A 20465-nucleotide genomic window follows, 5' to 3' on the forward strand; every position below is an offset into this window, starting at 1 on the left:
ACCCACGCCTCCTGGGGAGACTGCGACCTGAACCCAACGCCTTAGACCGCTCTGCCATCCTGGCACCTGGTAATGCTCTATTTTCAATGGGCTCTGTCTGAGGTGGGATTCGAACCCATGCCTCCTGGGGAGACTGCGACCTGAACGCAACGCCTTAGACCGCTCTGCCATCCTGGCACCTGGTAATGCTCTCTTGACTGTGTTTGCTTTTTTCTTGCTTGGTACTTTCAATGGGCTCTGTCTGAGGTGGGATTCGAACCCACGCCTCCTGGGGAGACTGCGACCTGAACCCAACGCCTTAGACCGCTCTGCCATCCTGGCACCTGGTAATGCTCTATTTTCAATGGGCTCTGTCTGAGGTGGGATTCGAACCCATGCCTCCTGGGGAGACTGCGACCTGAACGCAACGCCTTAGACCGCTCTGCCATCCTGGCACCTGGTAATGCTCTCTTTACTGTATTTGCTTTGTTCTTGCTTGGTACTTTCAATGGGCTCTGTCTGAGGTGGGATTCGAAACCACGCCTCCTGGGGAGACTGCGACCTGAACCCAACGCCTTAGACCGCTCTGCCATCCTGGCACCTGGTAAGCTCTATTTTCAATGGGCTCTGTCTGAGGTGGGATTCGAACCCATGCCTCCTGGGGAGACTGCGACCTGAACGCAACGCCTTAGACCGCTCTGCCATCCTGGCACCTGGTAATGCTCTCTTGACTGTGTTTGCTTTTTTCTTGCTTGGTACTTTCAATGGGCTCTGTCTGAGGTGGGATTCGAACCCACGCCTCCTGGGGAGACTGCGACCTGAACGCAACACCTTAGACCGCTCTGCCATCCTGGCACCTGGTAATACTCTCTTGAATGTGTTTGCTTTGTTCTTGCTTGGTACTTTATATGGGCTCTGTCTGAGGTGGGATTCGAACCCACGCCTCCTGGGGAGACTGGGACCTGAACGCAACGCCTTAGACCGCTCTGCCATCCTGGCACCTGGTAATGCTCTCTTGACTGTGTTTGCTTTGTTCTTGCTTGGTACTTTCAATGGGCTTTGTCTGAGTTGGGATTCGAACCCACGCCTCCTGGGGAGACTGCGACCTGAACCCAACGCCTTAGACCGCTCTGCCATCCTGGCACCTGGTAATGCTCTCTTGACTGTGTTTGCTTTTTTCTTGCTTGGTACTTTCAATGGGCTCTGTCTGAGGTGGGATTCGAACCCACGCCTCCTGGGGAGACTGCGACCTGAACGCAACACCTTAGACCGCTCTGCCATCCTGGCACCTGGTAATACTCTCTTGAATGTGTTTGCTTTGTTCTTGCTTGGTACTTTCAATGGGCACTGTCTGAGGTGGGATTCGAACCCATGCCTCCTGGGGAGACTGGGACCTGAACGCAACGCCTTAGACCGCTCTGCCATCCTGGCACCTGGTAATGCTCTCTTGACTGTGTTTGCTTTGTTCTTGCTTGGTACTTTCAATGGGCTCTGTCTGAGTTGGGATTCGAACCCATGCCTCCTGGGGAGACTGCGACCTGAACGCAACGCCTTAGACCGCTCTGCCATCCTGGCACCTGGTAATGCTCTCTTGACTGTGTTTGCTTTTTTCTTGCTTGGTACTTTCAATGGGCTCTGTCTGAGGTGGGATTCGAACCCACGCCTCCTGGGGAGACTGCAACCTGAACGCAACGCCTTAGAACACACTGCCATCCTGGCACCTGGTAATGCTCTCTTGACTGTGTTTGCTTTGTTCTTGCTTGGTACTTTCAATGGGCACTGTCTGAGGTGGGATTCGAACCCACGCCTCCTGGGGAGACTGCGACCTGAACGCAACACCTTAGACCGCTCTGCCATCCTGGCACCTGGTAATACTCTCTTGAATGTGTTTGCTTTGTTCTTGCTTGGTACTTTCAAGGGGCACTGTCTTAGGTGGGATTCGAACCCACGCCACCTGGGGAGACTGCAACCTGAACGCAACGCCTTAGACCGCTCTGCCATCCTGGCAACTGGTAATGCTCTCTTGACTGTGTTTGCTTTGTTCTTGCTTGGTACTTTCAATGGGCTCTGTCTGAGGTGGGATTCGAACCCACGCCTCCTGGGGTGACTGCGACCTGAACGCAACGCCTTAGAACACACTGCCATCCTGGCACCTGGTAATGCTCTCTTGACTGTGTTTGCTTTGTTCTTGCTTGGTACTTTCAATGGGCACTGTCTGAGGCGGGATTCGAACCCATGCCTCCTGGGGAGACTGCGACCTGAACGCAACACCTTAGACCGCTCTGCCATCCTGGCACCTGGTAATGCTCTCTTGACTGTGTTTGCTTTTTTCTTGCTTGGTACTTTCAATGGGCTCTGTCTGAGGTGGGATTCGAACCCACGCCTCCTGGGGAGACTGCGACCTGAACCCAACGCCTTAGACCGCTCTGCCATCCTGGCACCTGGTAATGCTCTATTTTCAATGGGCTCTGTCTGAGGTGGGATTCGAACCCATGCCTCCTGGGGAGACTGCGACCTGAACGCAACGCCTTAGACCGCTCTGCCATCCTGGCACCTGGTAATGCTCTCTTTACTGTATTTGCTTTGTTCTTGCTTGGTACTTTCAATGGGCTCTGTCTGAGGTGGGATTCGAAACCACGCCTCCTGGGGAGACTGCGACCTGAACCCAACGCCTTAGACCGCTCTGCCATCCTGGCACCTGGTAAGCTCTATTTTCAATGGGCTCTGTCTGAGGTGGGATTCGAACCCATGCCTCCTGGGGAGACTGCGACCTGAACGCAACGCCTTAGACCGCTCTGCCATCCTGGCACCTGGTAATGCTCTCTTGACTGTGTTTGCTTTTTTCTTGCTTGGTACTTTCAATGGGCTCTGTCTGAGGTGGGATTCGAACCCACGCCTCCTGGGGAGACTGCGACCTGAACGCAACACCTTAGACCGCTCTGCCATCCTGGCACCTGGTAATACTCTCTTGAATGTGTTTGCTTTGTTCTTGCTTGGTACTTTATATGGGCTCTGTCTGAGGTGGGATTCGAACCCACGCCTCCTGGGGAGACTGGGACCTGAACGCAACGCCTTAGACCGCTCTGCCATCCTGGCACCTGGTAATGCTCTCTTGACTGTGTTTGCTTTGTTCTTGCTTGGTACTTTCAATGGGCTTTGTCTGAGTTGGGATTCGAACCCACGCCTCCTGGGGAGACTGCGACCTGAACCCAACGCCTTAGACCGCTCTGCCATCCTGGCACCTGGTAATGCTCTCTTTTCAATGGGCTCTGTCTGAGGTGGGATTCGAACCCATGCCTCCTGGGGAGACTGCGACCTGAACGCAACGCCTTAGACCGCTCAGCCATCCTGGCACCTGGTAATGCTCTCTTGACTGTGTTTGCTTTTTTCTTGCTTGGTACTTTCAATGGGCTCTGTCTGAGGTGGGATTCGAACCCACGCCTCCTGGGGAGACTGCGACCTGAACGCAACACCTTAGACCGCTCTGCCATCCTGGCACCTGGTAATACTCTCTTGAATGTGTTTGCTTTGTTCTTGCTTGGTACTTTCAATGGGCACTGTCTGAGGTGGGATTCGAACCCATGCCTCCTGGGGAGACTGGGACCTGAACGCAACGCCTTAGACCGCTCTGCCATCCTGGCACCTGGTAATGCTCTCTTGACTGTGTTTGCTTTGTTCTTGCTTGGTACTTTCAATGGGCTCTGTCTGAGTTGGGATTCGAACCCATGCCTCCTGGGGAGACTGCGACCTGAACGCAACGCCTTAGACCGCTCTGCCATCCTGGCACCTGGTAATGCTCTCTTGACTGTGTTTGCTTTTTTCTTGCTTGGTACTTTCAATGGGCTCTGTCTGAGGTGGGATTCGAACCCACGCCTCCTGGGGAGACTGCAACCTGAACGCAACGCCTTAGAACACACTGCCATCCTGGCACCTGGTAATGCTCTCTTGACTGTGTTTGCTTTGTTCTTGCTTGGTACTTTCAATGGGCACTGTCTGAGGTGGGATTCGAACCCACGCCTCCTGGGGAGACTGCGACCTGAACGCAACACCTTAGACCGCTCTGCCATCCTGGCACCTGGTAATACTCTCTTGAATGTGTTTGCTTTGTTCTTGCTTGGTACTTTCAAGGGGCACTGTCTTAGGTGGGATTCGAACCCACGCCACCTGGGGAGACTGCAACCTGAACGCAACGCCTTAGACCGCTCTGCCATCCTGGCAACTGGTAATGCTCTCTTGACTGTGTTTGCTTTGTTCTTGCTTGGTACTTTCAATGGGCTCTGTCTGAGGTGGGATTCGAACCCACGCCTCCTGGGGTGACTGCGACCTGAACGCAACGCCTTAGAACACACTGCCATCCTGGCACCTGGTAATGCTCTCTTGACTGTGTTTGCTTTGTTCTTGCTTGGTACTTTCAATGGGCACTGTCTGAGGCGGGATTCGAACCCATGCCTCCTGGGGAGACTGCGACCTGAACGCAACACCTTAGACCGCTCTGCCATCCTGGCACCTGGTAATACTCTCTTGAATGTGTTTGCTTTGTTCTTGCTTGGTACTTTCAAGGGGCACTGTCTTAGGTGGGATTCGAACCCACGCCACCTGGGGAGACTGCAACCTGAACGCAACGCCTTAGACCGCTCTGCCATCCTGGCACCTGGTAATGCTCTCTTGAATGTGTTTGCTTTGTTCTTGCTTGGTACTTTCAATGGGCTCTGTCTGAGGTGGGATTCGAACCCACGCCTCCTGGGGTTACTGCGACCTGAATGCAACGCCTTAGACCGCTCTGCTATCCTGGCACCTGGTAATGCTCTCTTTTCAATGGGCACTGTCTGAGGTGGGATTCGAACCCACGCCTCCTGGGGAGACTGCGACCTGAACGCAACACCTTAGACCGCTCTGCCATCCTGGCACCTGGTAATACTCTCTTGAATGTGTTTGCTTTGTTCTTGCTTGGTACTTTCAAGGGGCACTGTCTTAGGTGGGATTCGAACCCACGCCACCTGGGGAGACTGCAACCTGAACGCAACGCCTTAGACCGCTCTGCCATCCTGGCACCTGGTAATACTCTCTTGAATGTGTTTGCTTTGTTCTTGCTTGGTACTTTATATGGGCTCTGTCTGAGGTGGGATTCGAACCCACGCCTCCTGGGGAGACTGGGACCTGAACGCAACGCCTTAGACCGCTCTGCCATCCTGGCACCTGGTAATGCTCTCTTGACTGTGTTTGCTTTGTTCTTGCTTGGTACTTTCAATGGGCTTTGTCTGAGTTGGGATTCGAACCCACGCCTCCTGGGGAGACTGCGACCTGAACCCAACGCCTTAGACCGCTCTGCCATCCTGGCACCTGGTAATGCTCTCTTGACTGTGTTTGCTTTTTTCTTGCTTGGTACTTTCAATGGGCTCTGTCTGAGGTGGGATTCGAACCCACGCCTCCTGGGGAGACTGCGACCTGAACGCAACACCTTAGACCGCTCTGCCATCCTGGCACCTGGTAATACTCTCTTGAATGTGTTTGCTTTGTTCTTGCTTGGTACTTTCAATGGGCACTGTCTGAGGTGGGATTCGAACCCATGCCTCCTGGGGAGACTGGGACCTGAACGCAACGCCTTAGACCGCTCTGCCATCCTGGCACCTGGTAATGCTCTCTTGACTGTGTTTGCTTTGTTCTTGCTTGGTACTTTCAATGGGCTCTGTCTGAGTTGGGATTCGAACCCATGCCTCCTGGGGAGACTGCGACCTGAACGCAACGCCTTAGACCGCTCTGCCATCCTGGCACCTGGTAATGCTCTCTTGACTGTGTTTGCTTTTTTCTTGCTTGGTACTTTCAATGGGCTCTGTCTGAGGTGGGATTCGAACCCACGCCTCCTGGGGAGACTGCAACCTGAACGCAACGCCTTAGAACACACTGCCATCCTGGCACCTGGTAATGCTCTCTTGACTGTGTTTGCTTTGTTCTTGCTTGGTACTTTCAATGGGCACTGTCTGAGGTGGGATTCGAACCCACGCCTCCTGGGGAGACTGCGACCTGAACGCAACACCTTAGACCGCTCTGCCATCCTGGCACCTGGTAATACTCTCTTGAATGTGTTTGCTTTGTTCTTGCTTGGTACTTTCAAGGGGCACTGTCTTAGGTGGGATTCGAACCCACGCCACCTGGGGAGACTGCAACCTGAACGCAACGCCTTAGACCGCTCTGCCATCCTGGCAACTGGTAATGCTCTCTTGACTGTGTTTGCTTTGTTCTTGCTTGGTACTTTCAATGGGCTCTGTCTGAGGTGGGATTCGAACCCACGCCTCCTGGGGTGACTGCGACCTGAACGCAACGCCTTAGAACACACTGCCATCCTGGCACCTGGTAATGCTCTCTTGACTGTGTTTGCTTTGTTCTTGCTTGGTACTTTCAATGGGCACTGTCTGAGGCGGCATTCGAACCCATGCCTCCTGGGGAGACTGCGACCTGAACGCAACACCTTAGACCGCTCTGCCATCCTGGCACCTGGTAATACTCTCTTGAATGTGTTTGCTTTGTTCTTGCTTGGTACTTTCAAGGGGCACTGTCTTAGGTGGGATTCGAACCCACGCCACCTGGGGAGACTGCAACCTGAACGCAACGCCTTAGACCGCTCTGCCATCCTGGCACCTGGTAATGCTCTCTTGAATGTGTTTGCTTTGTTCTTGCTTGGTACTTTCAATGGGCTCTGTCTGAGGTGGGATTCGAACCCACGCCTCCTGGGGTTACTGCGACCTGAATGCAACGCCTTAGACCGCTCTGCTATCCTGGCACCTGGTAATGCTCTCTTTTCAATGGGCTCTGTCTGAGGTGGGATTCGAACCCATGCCTCCTGGGGAGACTGCGACCTGAACGCAAAGCCTTAGACCGCTCTGCCATCCTGGCAGCTGGTAATGCTCTCTTGACTGTGTTTGCTTTGTTCTTGCTGTGTACTTTCAATGGGCTCTGTCTGAGGTGGGATTCGAACCCACGCCTCCTGGGGTGACTGCGACCTGAACGCAACGCCTTAGACCGCTCTGCCATCCTGGCACCTGGTAATGCTCTCTTTTCAATGGGTTCTGTCTGAGGTGGGATTCGAACCCATGCCTCCTGGGCAGACTGCGACCTGAACGCAACGCCTTAGACCGCTCTGCCATCCTGGCAACTGGTAATGCTCTCTTGACTGTGTTTGCTTTGTTCTTGCTTGGTACTTTCAATGGGCTCTGTCTGAGGTGGGATTCGAACCCACGCCTCCTGGGGTGACTGCGACCTGAACGCAACGCCTTAGAACACACTGCCATCCTGGCACCTGGTAATGCTCTCTTGACTGTGTTTGCTTTTTTCTTGCTTGGTACTTTCAATGGGCTCTGTCTGAGGTGGGATTCGAACCCACGCCTCCTGGGGAGACTGCGACCTGAACGCAACACCTTAGACCGCTCTGCCATCCTGGCACCTGGTAATGCTCTCTTGACTGTGTTTGCTTTGTTCTTTTTTAGTACTTTCAATGGGTTCTGTCTGAGGCGGGATTCGAACCCACGCCTCCTGGGGAAACTGCGACCTGAACGCAACGCCTTAGACCGCACTGCCATCCTGGCACCTGGTAATGCTCTTATGACTGTGTTTATTTTGTTCTTGCTTGGTAATTTTAATGGGCTCTGTCTGAGGTGGATTCGAACCCACGCCTCCTGGGGTTACTGCGACCTGAACGCAACGCCTAAGACCGCTCTGCCATCCTGGCAGCTGGTAATGCTCTCTATACTGTGTTTGCTTTTTCCTTGCTTGGTACTTTCAATGGGCTCTGTCTGAGGTGGGATTCGAACCCACGCCTCCTGGGGAGACTGCGACCTGAACGCAACACCTTAGACCGCTCTGCCATCCTGGCACCTGGTAATACTCTCTTGAATGTGTTTGCTTTGTTCTTGCTTGGTACTTTCAATGGGCTCTGTCTGAGGTGGGATTCGAACCCATGCCTCCTGGGGAGACTGGGACCTGAACGCAACGCCTTAGACCGCTCTGCCATCCTGGCACCTGGTAATGCTCTCTTGACTGTGTTTGCTTTGTTCTTGCTTGGTACTTTCAATGGGCTCTGTCTGAGTTGGGATTCGAACCCACGCCTCCTGGGGAGACTGCGACCTGAACCCAACGCCTTAGACCGCTCTGCCATCCTGGCACCTGGTAATGCTCTCTTTTCAATGGGCTCTGTCTGAGGTGGGATTCGAACCCATGCCTCCTGGGGAGACTGCGACCTGAACGCAACGCCTTAGACCGCTCTGCCATCCTGGCACCTGGTAATGCTCTCTTTACTGTATTTGCTTTGTTCTTGCTTGGTACTTTCAATGGGCTCTGTCTGAGGTGGGATTCGAACCCACGCCTCCTGGGGAGACTGCGACCTGAACCCAACGCCTTAGACCGCTCTGCCATCCTGGCACCTGGTAAGCTCTATTTTCAATGGGCTCTGTCTGAGGTGGGATTCGAACCCATGCCTCCTGGGGAGACTGCGACCTGAACGCAACGCCTTAGACCGCTCTGCCATCCTGGCACCTGGTAATGCTCTCTTGACTGTGTTTGCTTTTTTCTTGCTTGGTACTTTCAATGGGCTCTGTCTGAGGTGGGATTCGAACCCACGCCTCCTGGGGAGACTGCGACCTGAACGCAACTCCTTAGACCGCTCTGCCATCCTGGCACCTGGTAATACTCTCTTGAATGTGTTTGCTTTGTTCTTGCTTGGTACTTTATATGGGCTCTGTCTGAGGTGGGATTCGAACCCACGCCTCCTGGGGAGACTGGGACCTGAACGCAACGCCTTAGACCGCTCTGCCATCCTGGCACCTGGTAATGCTCTCTTGACTGTGTTTGCTTTGTTCTTGCTTGGTACTTTCAATGGGCTCTGTCTGAGTTGGGATTCGAACCCATGCCTCCTGGGGAGACTGCGAACTGAACGCAACGCCTTAGACCGCTCTGCCATCCTGGCACCTGGTAATGCTCTCTTGACTGTGTTTGCTTTTTTCTTGCTTGGTACTTTCAATGGGATCTGTCTGAGGTGGGATTCGAACCCACGCCTCCTGGGGAGACTGCAACCTGAACGCAACGCCTTAGAACACACTGCCATCCTGGCACCTGGTAATGCTCTCTTGACTGTGTTTGCTTTATTCTTGCTTGGTACTTTCAATGGGCTCTGTCTGAGTTGGGATTCGAACCCACGCCTCCTGGGGAGACTGCGACCTGAATGCAACGCCTTAGACCGCTCTGTCATCCTGGCAACTGGTAATGCTCTCTTGACTGTGTTTGCTTTTTTCTTGCTTGGTAGTTTCAATGGGCTCTGTCTGAGGTGGGATTCGAACCCACGCCTCCTGGGGTGACTGCGACCTGAACGCAACGCCTTAGAACACACTGCCATCCTGGCACCTGGTAATGCTCTCTTGACTGTGTTTGCTTTGTTCTTGCTTGGTACTTTCAATGGGCACTGTCTGAGGCGGGATTCAAACCCCCGCCTCCTGGGGAGACTGCGACCTGAACGCAAAGCCTTAGACCGCTCTGCCATCCTGGCAGCTGGTAATGCTCTCTTGACTGTGTTTGCTTTGTTCTTGTTTGGTACTTTCAATGGGCTCTGTCTGAGGCGGGATTCGAACCCACGCCTCCTGGGGAAACTGCGACCTGAACGCAATGCCTTAGACCGCACTGCCATCCTGGCACCTGGTAATGCTCTTATGACTGTGTTTATTTTGTTCTTGCTTAGTAATTTTAATGGGCTCTGTCTGAGGTGGGATTCGAACCCACGCCTCCTGGGGTTACTGCGACCTGAACGCAACGCCTAAGACCGCTCTGCCATCCTGGCAGCTGGTAATGCTCTCTATACTGTGTTTGCTTTTTTCTTGCTTGGTACTTTCAATGGGCTCTGTCTGAGGTGGGATTCGAACCCACGCCTCCTGGGGAGACTGCAACCTGAACGCAACGCCTTAGACCGCTCTGCCATTCTGGCACCTGGTAATGCTCTCTTTACTGTGTTTGCTTTGTTCTTGCTTGGTACTTTCAATGGGCTCTGTCTGAGGTGGGATTCGAACCCACGCCTCCTGGGGAGACTGCGACCTGAACCCAACGCCTTAGACCGCTCTGCCATCCTGGCACCTGGTAATGCTCTCTTTTCAATGGGCTCTGTCTGAGGTGGGATTCGAACCCATGCCTCCTGGGGAGACTGCGACCTGAACGCAACGCCTTAGACCGCTCTGCCATCCTGGCACCTGGTAATGCTCTCTTTACTGTGTTTGCTTTGTTCTTGCTTGGTACTTTCAATGGGCTCTGTCTGAGGTGGGATTCGAACCCACGCCTCCTGGGGAGACTGCGACCTGAACCCAACGCCTTAGACCGCTCTGCCATCCTGGCACCTGGTAATGCTCTATTTTCAATGGGCTCTGTCTGAGGTGGGATTCGAACCCATGCCTCCTGGGGAGACTGCGACCTGAACGCAACGCCTTAGACCGCTCTGCCATCCTGGCACCTGGTAATGCTCTCTTGACTGTGTTTGCTTTTTTCTTGCTTGGTACTTTCAATGGGCTCTGTCTGAGGTGGGATTCGAACCCACGCCTCCTGGGGAGACTGCGACCTGAACCCAACGCCTTAGACCGCTCTGCCATCCTGGCACCTGGTAATGCTCTATTTTCAATGGGCTCTGTCTGAGGTGGGATTCGAACCCATGCCTCCTGGGGAGACTGCGACCTGAACGCAACGCCTTAGACCGCTCTGCCATCCTGGCACCTGGTAATGCTCTCTTTACTGTATTTGCTTTGTTCTTGCTTGGTACTTTCAATGGGCTCTGTCTGAGGTGGGATTCGAAACCACGCCTCCTGGGGAGACTGCGACCTGAACCCAACGCCTTAGACCGCTCTGCCATCCTGGCACCTGGTAAGCTCTATTTTCAATGGGCTCTGTCTGAGGTGGGATTCGAACCCATGCCTCCTGGGGAGACTGCGACCTGAACGCAACGCCTTAGACCGCTCTGCCATCCTGGCACCTGGTAATGCTCTCTTGACTGTGTTTGCTTTTTTCTTGCTTGGTACTTTCAATGGGCTCTGTCTGAGGTGGGATTCGAACCCACGCCTCCTGGGGAGACTGCGACCTGAACGCAACACCTTAGACCGCTCTGCCATCCTGGCACCTGGTAATACTCTCTTGAATGTGTTTGCTTTGTTCTTGCTTGGTACTTTATATGGGCTCTGTCTGAGGTGGGATTCGAACCCACGCCTCCTGGGGAGACTGGGACCTGAACGCAACGCCTTAGACCGCTCTGCCATCCTGGCACCTGGTAATGCTCTCTTGACTGTGTTTGCTTTGTTCTTGCTTGGTACTTTCAATGGGCTTTGTCTGAGTTGGGATTCGAACCCACGCCTCCTGGGGAGACTGCGACCTGAACCCAACGCCTTAGACCGCTCTGCCATCCTGGCACCTGGTAATGCTCTCTTGACTGTGTTTGCTTTTTTCTTGCTTGGTACTTTCAATGGGCTCTGTCTGAGGTGGGATTCGAACCCACGCCTCCTGGGGAGACTGCGACCTGAACGCAACACCTTAGACCGCTCTGCCATCCTGGCACCTGGTAATACTCTCTTGAATGTGTTTGCTTTGTTCTTGCTTGGTACTTTCAATGGGCACTGTCTGAGGTGGGATTCGAACCCATGCCTCCTGGGGAGACTGGGACCTGAACGCAACGCCTTAGACCGCTCTGCCATCCTGGCACCTGGTAATGCTCTCTTGACTGTGTTTGCTTTGTTCTTGCTTGGTACTTTCAATGGGCTCTGTCTGAGTTGGGATTCGAACCCATGCCTCCTGGGGAGACTGCGACCTGAACGCAACGCCTTAGACCGCTCTGCCATCCTGGCACCTGGTAATGCTCTCTTGACTGTGTTTGCTTTTTTCTTGCTTGGTACTTTCAATGGGCTCTGTCTGAGGTGGGATTCGAACCCACGCCTCCTGGGGAGACTGCAACCTGAACGCAACGCCTTAGAACACACTGCCATCCTGGCACCTGGTAATGCTCTCTTGACTGTGTTTGCTTTGTTCTTGCTTGGTACTTTCAATGGGCACTGTCTGAGGTGGGATTCGAACCCACGCCTCCTGGGGAGACTGCGACCTGAACGCAACACCTTAGACCGCTCTGCCATCCTGGCACCTGGTAATACTCTCTTGAATGTGTTTGCTTTGTTCTTGCTTGGTACTTTCAAGGGGCACTGTCTTAGGTGGGATTCGAACCCACGCCACCTGGGGAGACTGCAACCTGAACGCAACGCCTTAGACCGCTCTGCCATCCTGGCAACTGGTAATGCTCTCTTGACTGTGCTTGCTTTGTTCTTGCTTGGTACTTTCAATGGGCTCTGTCTGAGGTGGGATTCGAACCCACGCCTCCTGGGGTGACTGCGACCTGAACGCAACGCCTTAGAACACACTGCCATCCTGGCACCTGGTAATGCTCTCTTGACTGTGTTTGCTTTGTTCTTGCTTGGTACTTTCAATGGGCACTGTCTGAGGCGGGATTCGAACCCATGCCTCCTGGGGAGACTGCGACCTGAACGCAACACCTTAGACCGCTCTGCCATCCTGGCACCTGGTAATACTCTCTTGAATGTGTTTGCTTTGTTCTTGCTTGGTACTTTCAAGGGGCACTGTCTTAGGTGGGATTCGAACCCACGCCACCTGGGGAGACTGCAACCTGAACGCAACGCCTTAGACCGCTCTGCCATCCTGGCACCTGGTAATGCTCTCTTGACTGTGTTTGCTTTTTTCTTGCTTGGTACTTTCAATGGGCTCTGTCTGAGGTGGGATTCGAACCCACGCCTCCTGGGGAGACTGCGACCTGAACCCAACGCCTTAGACCGCTCTGCCATCCTGGCACCTGGTAATGCTCTATTTTCAATGGGCTCTGTCTGAGGTGGGATTCGAACCCATGCCTCCTGGGGAGACTGCGACCTGAACGCAACGCCTTAGACCGCTCTGCCATCCTGGCACCTGGTAATGCTCTCTTTACTGTATTTGCTTTGTTCTTGCTTGGTACTTTCAATGGGCTCTGTCTGAGGTGGGATTCGAAACCACGCCTCCTGGGGAGACTGCGACCTGAACCCAACGCCTTAGACCGCTCTGCCATCCTGGCACCTGGTAAGCTCTATTTTCAATGGGCTCTGTCTGAGGTGGGATTCGAACCCATGCCTCCTGGGGAGACTGCGACCTGAACGCAACGCCTTAGACCGCTCTGCCATCCTGGCACCTGGTAATGCTCTCTTGACTGTGTTTGCTTTTTTCTTGCTTGGTACTTTCAATGGGCTCTGTCTGAGGTGGGATTCGAACCCACGCCTCCTGGGGAGACTGCGACCTGAACGCAACACCTTAGACCGCTCTGCCATCCTGGCACCTGGTAATACTCTCTTGAATGTGTTTGCTTTGTTCTTGCTTGGTACTTTATATGGGCTCTGTCTGAGGTGGGATTCGAACCCACGCCTCCTGGGGAGACTGGGACCTGAACGCAACGCCTTAGACCGCTCTGCCATCCTGGCACCTGGTAATGCTCTCTTGACTGTGTTTGCTTTGTTCTTGCTTGGTACTTTCAATGGGCTTTGTCTGAGTTGGGATTCGAACCCACGCCTCCTGGGGAGACTGCGACCTGAACCCAACGCCTTAGACCGCTCTGCCATCCTGGCACCTGGTAATGCTCTCTTTTCAATGGGCTCTGTCTGAGGTGGGATTCGAACCCATGCCTCCTGGGGAGACTGCGACCTGAACGCAACGCCTTAGACCGCTCAGCCATCCTGGCACCTGGTAATGCTCTCTTGACTGTGTTTGCTTTTTTCTTGCTTGGTACTTTCAATGGGCTCTGTCTGAGGTGGGATTCGAACCCACGCCTCCTGGGGAGACTGCGACCTGAACGCAACACCTTAGACCGCTCTGCCATCCTGGCACCTGGTAATACTCTCTTGAATGTGTTTGCTTTGTTCTTGCTTGGTACTTTCAATGGGCACTGTCTGAGGTGGGATTCGAACCCATGCCTCCTGGGGAGACTGGGACCTGAACGCAACGCCTTAGACCGCTCTGCCATCCTGGCACCTGGTAATGCTCTCTTGACTGTGTTTGCTTTGTTCTTGCTTGGTACTTTCAATGGGCTCTGTCTGAGTTGGGATTCGAACCCATGCCTCCTGGGGAGACTGCGACCTGAACGCAACGCCTTAGACCGCTCTGCCATCCTGGCACCTGGTAATGCTCTCTTGACTGTGTTTGCTTTTTTCTTGCTTGGTACTTTCAATGGGCTCTGTCTGAGGTGGGATTCGAACCCACGCCTCCTGGGGAGACTGCAACCTGAACGCAACGCCTTAGAACACACTGCCATCCTGGCACCTGGTAATGCTCTCTTGACTGTGTTTGCTTTGTTCTTGCTTGGTACTTTCAATGGGCACTGTCTGAGGTGGGATTCGAACCCACGCCTCCTGGGGAGACTGCGACCTGAACGCAACACCTTAGACCGCTCTGCCATCCTGGCACCTGGTAATACTCTCTTGAATGTGTTTGCTTTGTTCTTGCTTGGTACTTTCAAGGGGCACTGTCTTAGGTGGGATTCGAACCCACGCCACCTGGGGAGACTGCAACCTGAACGCAACGCCTTAGACCGCTCTGCCATCCTGGCAACTGGTAATGCTCTCTTGACTGTGTTTGCTTTGTTCTTGCTTGGTACTTTCAATGGGCTCTGTCTGAGGTGGGATTCGAACCCACGCCTCCTGGGGTGACTGCGACCTGAACGCAACGCCTTAGAACACACTGCCATCCTGGCACCTGGTAATGCTCTCTTGACTGTGTTTGCTTTGTTCTTGCTTGGTACTTTCAATGGGCACTGTCTGAGGCGGGATTCGAACCCATGCCTCCTGGGGAGACTGCGACCTGAACGCAACACCTTAGACCGCTCTGCCATCCTGGCACCTGGTAATACTCTCTTGAATGTGTTTGCTTTGTTCTTGCTTGGTACTTTCAAGGGGCACTGTCTTAGGTGGGATTCGAACCCACGCCACCTGGGGAGACTGCAACCTGAACGCAACGCCTTAGACCGCTCTGCCATCCTGGCACCTGGTAATGCTCTCTTGAATGTGTTTGCTTTGTTCTTGCTTGGTACTTTCAATGGGCTCTGTCTGAGGTGGGATTCGAACCCACGCCTCCTGGGGTTACTGCGACCTGAATGCAACGCCTTAGACCGCTCTGCTATCCTGGCACCTGGTAATGCTCTCTTTTCAATGGGCACTGTCTGAGGTGGGATTCGAACCCACGCCTCCTGGGGAGACTGCGACCTGAACGCAACACCTTAGACCGCTCTGCCATCCTGGCACCTGGTAATACTCTCTTGAATGTGTTTGCTTTGTTCTTGCTTGGTACTTTCAAGGGGCACTGTCTTAGGTGGGATTCGAACCCACGCCACCTGGGGAGACTGCAACCTGAACGCAACGCCTTAGACCGCTCTGCCATCCTGGCACCTGGTAATACTCTCTTGAATGTGTTTGCTTTGTTCTTGCTTGGTACTTTATATGGGCTCTGTCTGAGGTGGGATTCGAACCCACGCCTCCTGGGGAGACTGGGACCTGAACGCAACGCCTTAGACCGCTCTGCCATCCTGGCACCTGGTAATGCTCTCTTGACTGTGTTTGCTTTGTTCTTGCTTGGTACTTTCAATGGGCTTTGTCTGAGTTGGGATTCGAACCCACGCCTCCTGGGGAGACTGCGACCTGAACCCAACGCCTTAGACCGCTCTGCCATCCTGGCACCTGGTAATGCTCTCTTGACTGTGTTTGCTTTTTTCTTGCTTGGTACTTTCAATGGGCTCTGTCTGAGGTGGGATTCGAACCCACGCCTCCTGGGGAGACTGCGACCTGAACGCAACACCTTAGACCGCTCTGCCATCCTGGCACCTGGTAATACTCTCTTGAATGTGTTTGCTTTGTTCTTGCTTGGTACTTTCAATGGGCACTGTCTGAGGTGGGATTCGAACCCATGCCTCCTGGGGAGACTGGGACCTGAACGCAACGCCTTAGACCGCTCTGCCATCCTGGCACCTGGTAATGCTCTCTTGACTGTGTTTGCTTTGTTCTTGCTTGGTACTTTCAATGGGCTCTGTCTGAGTTGGGATTCGAACCCATGCCTCCTGGGGAGACTGCGACCTGAACGCAACGCCTTAGACCGCTCTGCCATCCTGGCACCTGGTAATGCTCTCTTGACTGTGTTTGCTTTTTTCTTGCTTGGTACTTTCAATGGGCTCTGTCTGAGGTGGGATTCGAACCCACGCCTCCTGGGGAGACTGCAACCTGAACGCAACGCCTTAGAACACACTGCCATCCTGGCACCTGGTAATGCTCTCTTGACTGTGTTTGCTTTGTTCTTGCTTGGTACTTTCAATGGGCACTGTCTGAGGTGGGATTCGAACCCACGCCTCCTGGGGAGACTGCGACCTGAACGCAACACCTTAGACCGCTCTGCCATCCTGGCACCTGGTAATACTCTCTTGAATGTGTTTGCTTTGTTCTTGCTTGGTACTTTCAAGGGGCACTGTCTTAGGTGGGATTCGAACCCACGCCACCTGGGGAGACTGCAACCTGAACGCAACGCCTTAGACCGCTCTGCCATCCTGGCAACTGGTAATGCTCTCTTGACTGTGTTTGCTTTGTTCTTGCTTGGTACTTTCAATGGGCTCTGTCTGAGGTGGGATTCGAACCCACGCCTCCTGGGGTGACTGCGACCTGAACGCAACGCCTTAGAACACACTGCCATCCTGGCACCTGGTAATGCTCTCTTGACTGTGTTTGCTTTGTTCTTGCTTGGTACTTTCAATGGGCACTGTCTGAGGCGGGATTCGAACCCATGCCTCCTGGGGAGACTGCGACCTGAACGCAACACCTTAGACCGCTCTGCCATCCTGGCACCTGGTAATACTCTCTTGAATGTGTTTGCTTTGTTCTTGCTTGGTACTTTCAAGGGGCACTGTCTTAGGTGGGATTCGAACCCACGCCACCTGGGGAGACTGCAACCTGAACGCAACGCCTTAGACCGCTCTGCCATCCTGGCACCTGGTAATGCTCTCTTGAATGTGTTTGCTTTGTTCTTGCTTGGTACTTTCAATGGGCTCTGTCTGAGGTGGGATTCGAACCCACGCCTCCTGGGGTTACTGCGACCTGAATGCAACGCCTTAGACCGCTCTGCTATCCTGGCACCTGGTAATGCTCTCTTTTCAATGGGCTCTGTCTGAGGTGGGATTCGAACCCATGCCTCCTGGGGAGACTGCGACCTGAACGCAAAGCCTTAGACCGCTCTGCCATCCTGGCAGCTGGTAATGCTCTCTTGACTGTGTTTGCTTTGTTCTTGCTGTGTACTTTCAATGGGCTCTGTCTGAGGTGGGATTCGAACCCACGCCTCCTGGGGTGACTGCGACCTGAACGCAACGCCTTAGACCGCTCTGCCATCCTGGCACCTGGTAATGCTCTCTTTTCAATGGGTTCTGTCTGAGGTGGGATTCGAACCCATGCCTCCTGGGCAGACTGCGACCTGAACGCAACGCCTTAGACCGCTCTGCCATCCTGGCAACTGGTAATGCTCTCTTGACTGTGTTTGCTTTGTTCTTGCTTGGTACTTTCAATGGGCTCTGTCTGAGGTGGGATTCGAACCCACGCCTCCTGGGGTGACTGCGACCTGAACGCAACGCCTTAGAACACACTGCCATCCTGGCACCTGGTAATGCTCTCTTGACTGTGTTTGCTTTTTTCTTGCTTGGTACTTTCAATGGGCTCTGTCTGAGGTGGGATTCGAACCCACGCCTCCTGGGGAGACTGCGACCTGAACGCAACACCTTAGACCGCTCTGCCATCCTGGCACCTGGTAATGCTCTCTTGACTGTGTTTGCTTTGTTCTTTTTTAGTACTTTCAATGGGTTCTGTCTGAGGCGGGATTCGAACCCACGCCTCCTGGGGAAACTGCGACCTGAACGCAACGCCTTAGACCGCACTGCCATCCTGGCACCTGGTAATGCTCTTATGACTGTGTTTATTTTGTTCTTGCTTGGTAATTTTAATGGGCTCTGTCTGAGGTGGATTCGAACCCACGCCTCCTGGGGTTACTGCGACCTGAACGCAACGCCTAAGACCGCTCTGCCATCCTGGCAGCTGGTAATGCTCTCTATACTGTGTTTGCTTTTTCCTTGCTTGGTACTTTCAATGGGCTCTGTCTGAGGTGGGATTCGAACCCACGCCTCCTGGGGAGACTGCGACCTGAACGCAACACCTTAGACCGCTCTGCCATCCTGGCACCTGGTAATACTCTCTTGAATGTGTTTGCTTTGTTCTTGCTTGGTACTTTCAATGGGCTCTGTCTGAGGTGGGATTCGAACCCATGCCTCCTGGGGAGACTGGGACCTGAACGCAACGCCTTAGACCGCTCTGCCATCCTGGCACCTGGTAATGCTCTCTTGACTGTGTTTGCTTTGTTCTTGCTTGGTACTTTCAATGGGCTCTGTCTGAGTTGGGATTCGAACCCACGCCTCCTGGGGAGACTGCGACCTGAACCCAACGCCTTAGACCGCTCTGCCATCCTGGCACCTGGTAATGCTCTCTTTTCAATGGGCTCTGTCTGAGGTGGGATTCGAACCCATGCCTCCTGGGGAGACTGCGACCTGAACGCAACGCCTTAGACCGCTCTGCCATCCTGGCACCTGGTAATGCTCTCTTTACTGTATTTGCTTTGTTCTTGCTTGGTACTTTCAATGGGCTCTGTCTGAGGTGGGATTCGAACCCACGCCTCCTGGGGAGACTGCGACCTGAACCCAACGCCTTAGACCGCTCTGCCATCCTGGCACCTGGTAAGCTCTATTTTCAATGGGCTCTGTCTGAGGTGGGATTCGAACCCATGCCTCCTGGGGAGACTGCGACCTGAACGCAACGCCTTAGACCGCTCTGCCATCCTGGCACCTGGTAATGCTCTCTTGACTGTGTTTGCTTTTTTCTTGCTTGGTACTTTCAATGGGCTCTGTCTGAGGTGGGATTCGAACCCACGCCTCCTGGGGAGACTGCGACCTGAACGCAACTCCTTAGACCGCTCTGCCATCCTGGCACCTGGTAATACTCTCTTGAATGTGTTTGCTTTGTTCTTGCTTGGTACTTTATATGGGCTCTGTCTGAGGTGGGATTCGAACCCACGCCTCCTGGGGAGACTGGGACCTGAACGCAACGCCTTAGACCGCTCTGCCATCCTGGCACCTGGTAATGCTCTCTTGACTGTGTTTGCTTTGTTCTTGCTTGGTACTTTCAATGGGCTCTGTCTGAGTTGGGATTCGAACCCATGCCTCCTGGGGAGACTGCGAACTGAACGCAACGCCTTAGACCGCTCTGCCATCCTGGCACCTGGTAATGCTCTCTTGACTGTGTTTGCTTTTTTCTTGCTTGGTACTTTCAATGGGATCTGTCTGAGGTGGGATTCGAACCCACGCCTCCTGGGGAGACTGCAACCTGAACGCAACGCCTTAGAACACACTGCCATCCTGGCACCTGGTAATGCTCTCTTGACTGTGTTTGCTTTATTCTTGCTTGGTACTTTCAATGGGCTCTGTCTGAGTTGGGATTCGAACCCACGCCTCCTGGGGAGACTGCGACCTGAATGCAACGCCTTAGACCGCTCTGTCATCCTGGCAACTGGTAATGCTCTCTTGACTGTGTTTGCTTTTTTCTTGCTTGGTAGTTTCAATGGGCTCTGTCTGAGGTGGGATTCGAACCCACGCCTCCTGGGGTGACTGCGACCTGAACGCAACGCCTTAGAACACACTGCCATCCTGGCACCTGGTAATGCTCTCTTGACTGTGTTTGCTTTGTTCTTGCTTGGTACTTTCAATGGGCACTGTCTGAGGCGGGATTCAAACCCCCGCCTCCTGGGGAGACTGCGACCTGAACGCAAAGCCTTAGACCGCTCTGCCATCCTGGCAGCTGGTAATGCTCTCTTGACTGTGTTTGCTTTGTTCTTGTTTGGTACTTTCAATGGGCTCTGTCTGAGGCGGGATTCGAACCCACGCCTCCTGGGGAAACTGCGACCTGAACGCAATGCCTTAGACCGCACTGCCATCCTGGCACCTGGTAATGCTCTTATGACTGTGTTTATTTTGTTCTTGCTTAGTAATTTTAATGGGCTCTGTCTGAGGTGGGATTCGAACCCACGCCTCCTGGGGTTACTGCGACCTGAACGCAACGCCTAAGACCGCTCTGCCATCCTGGCAGCTGGTAATGCTCTCTATACTGTGTTTGCTTTTTTCTTGCTTGGTACTTTCAATGGGCTCTGTCTGAGGTGGGATTCGAACCCACGCCTCCTGGGGAGACTGCAACCTGAACGCAACGCCTTAGACCGCTCTGCCATTCTGGCACCTGGTAATGCTCTCTTTACTGTGTTTGCTTTGTTCTTGCTTGGTACTTTCAATGGGCTCTGTCTGAGGTGGGATTCGAACCCACGCCTCCTGGGGA

The sequence above is a fragment of the Idiotropiscis lumnitzeri genome, chromosome 18, assembly GCF_059441095.1.
Source record: "Idiotropiscis lumnitzeri isolate Australia: NSW breed Sydney's pygmy pipehorse chromosome 18, RoL_Ilum_1.0, whole genome shotgun sequence".
Classification (NCBI taxonomy): Eukaryota; Metazoa; Chordata; class Actinopteri; order Syngnathiformes; family Syngnathidae; genus Idiotropiscis; species Idiotropiscis lumnitzeri.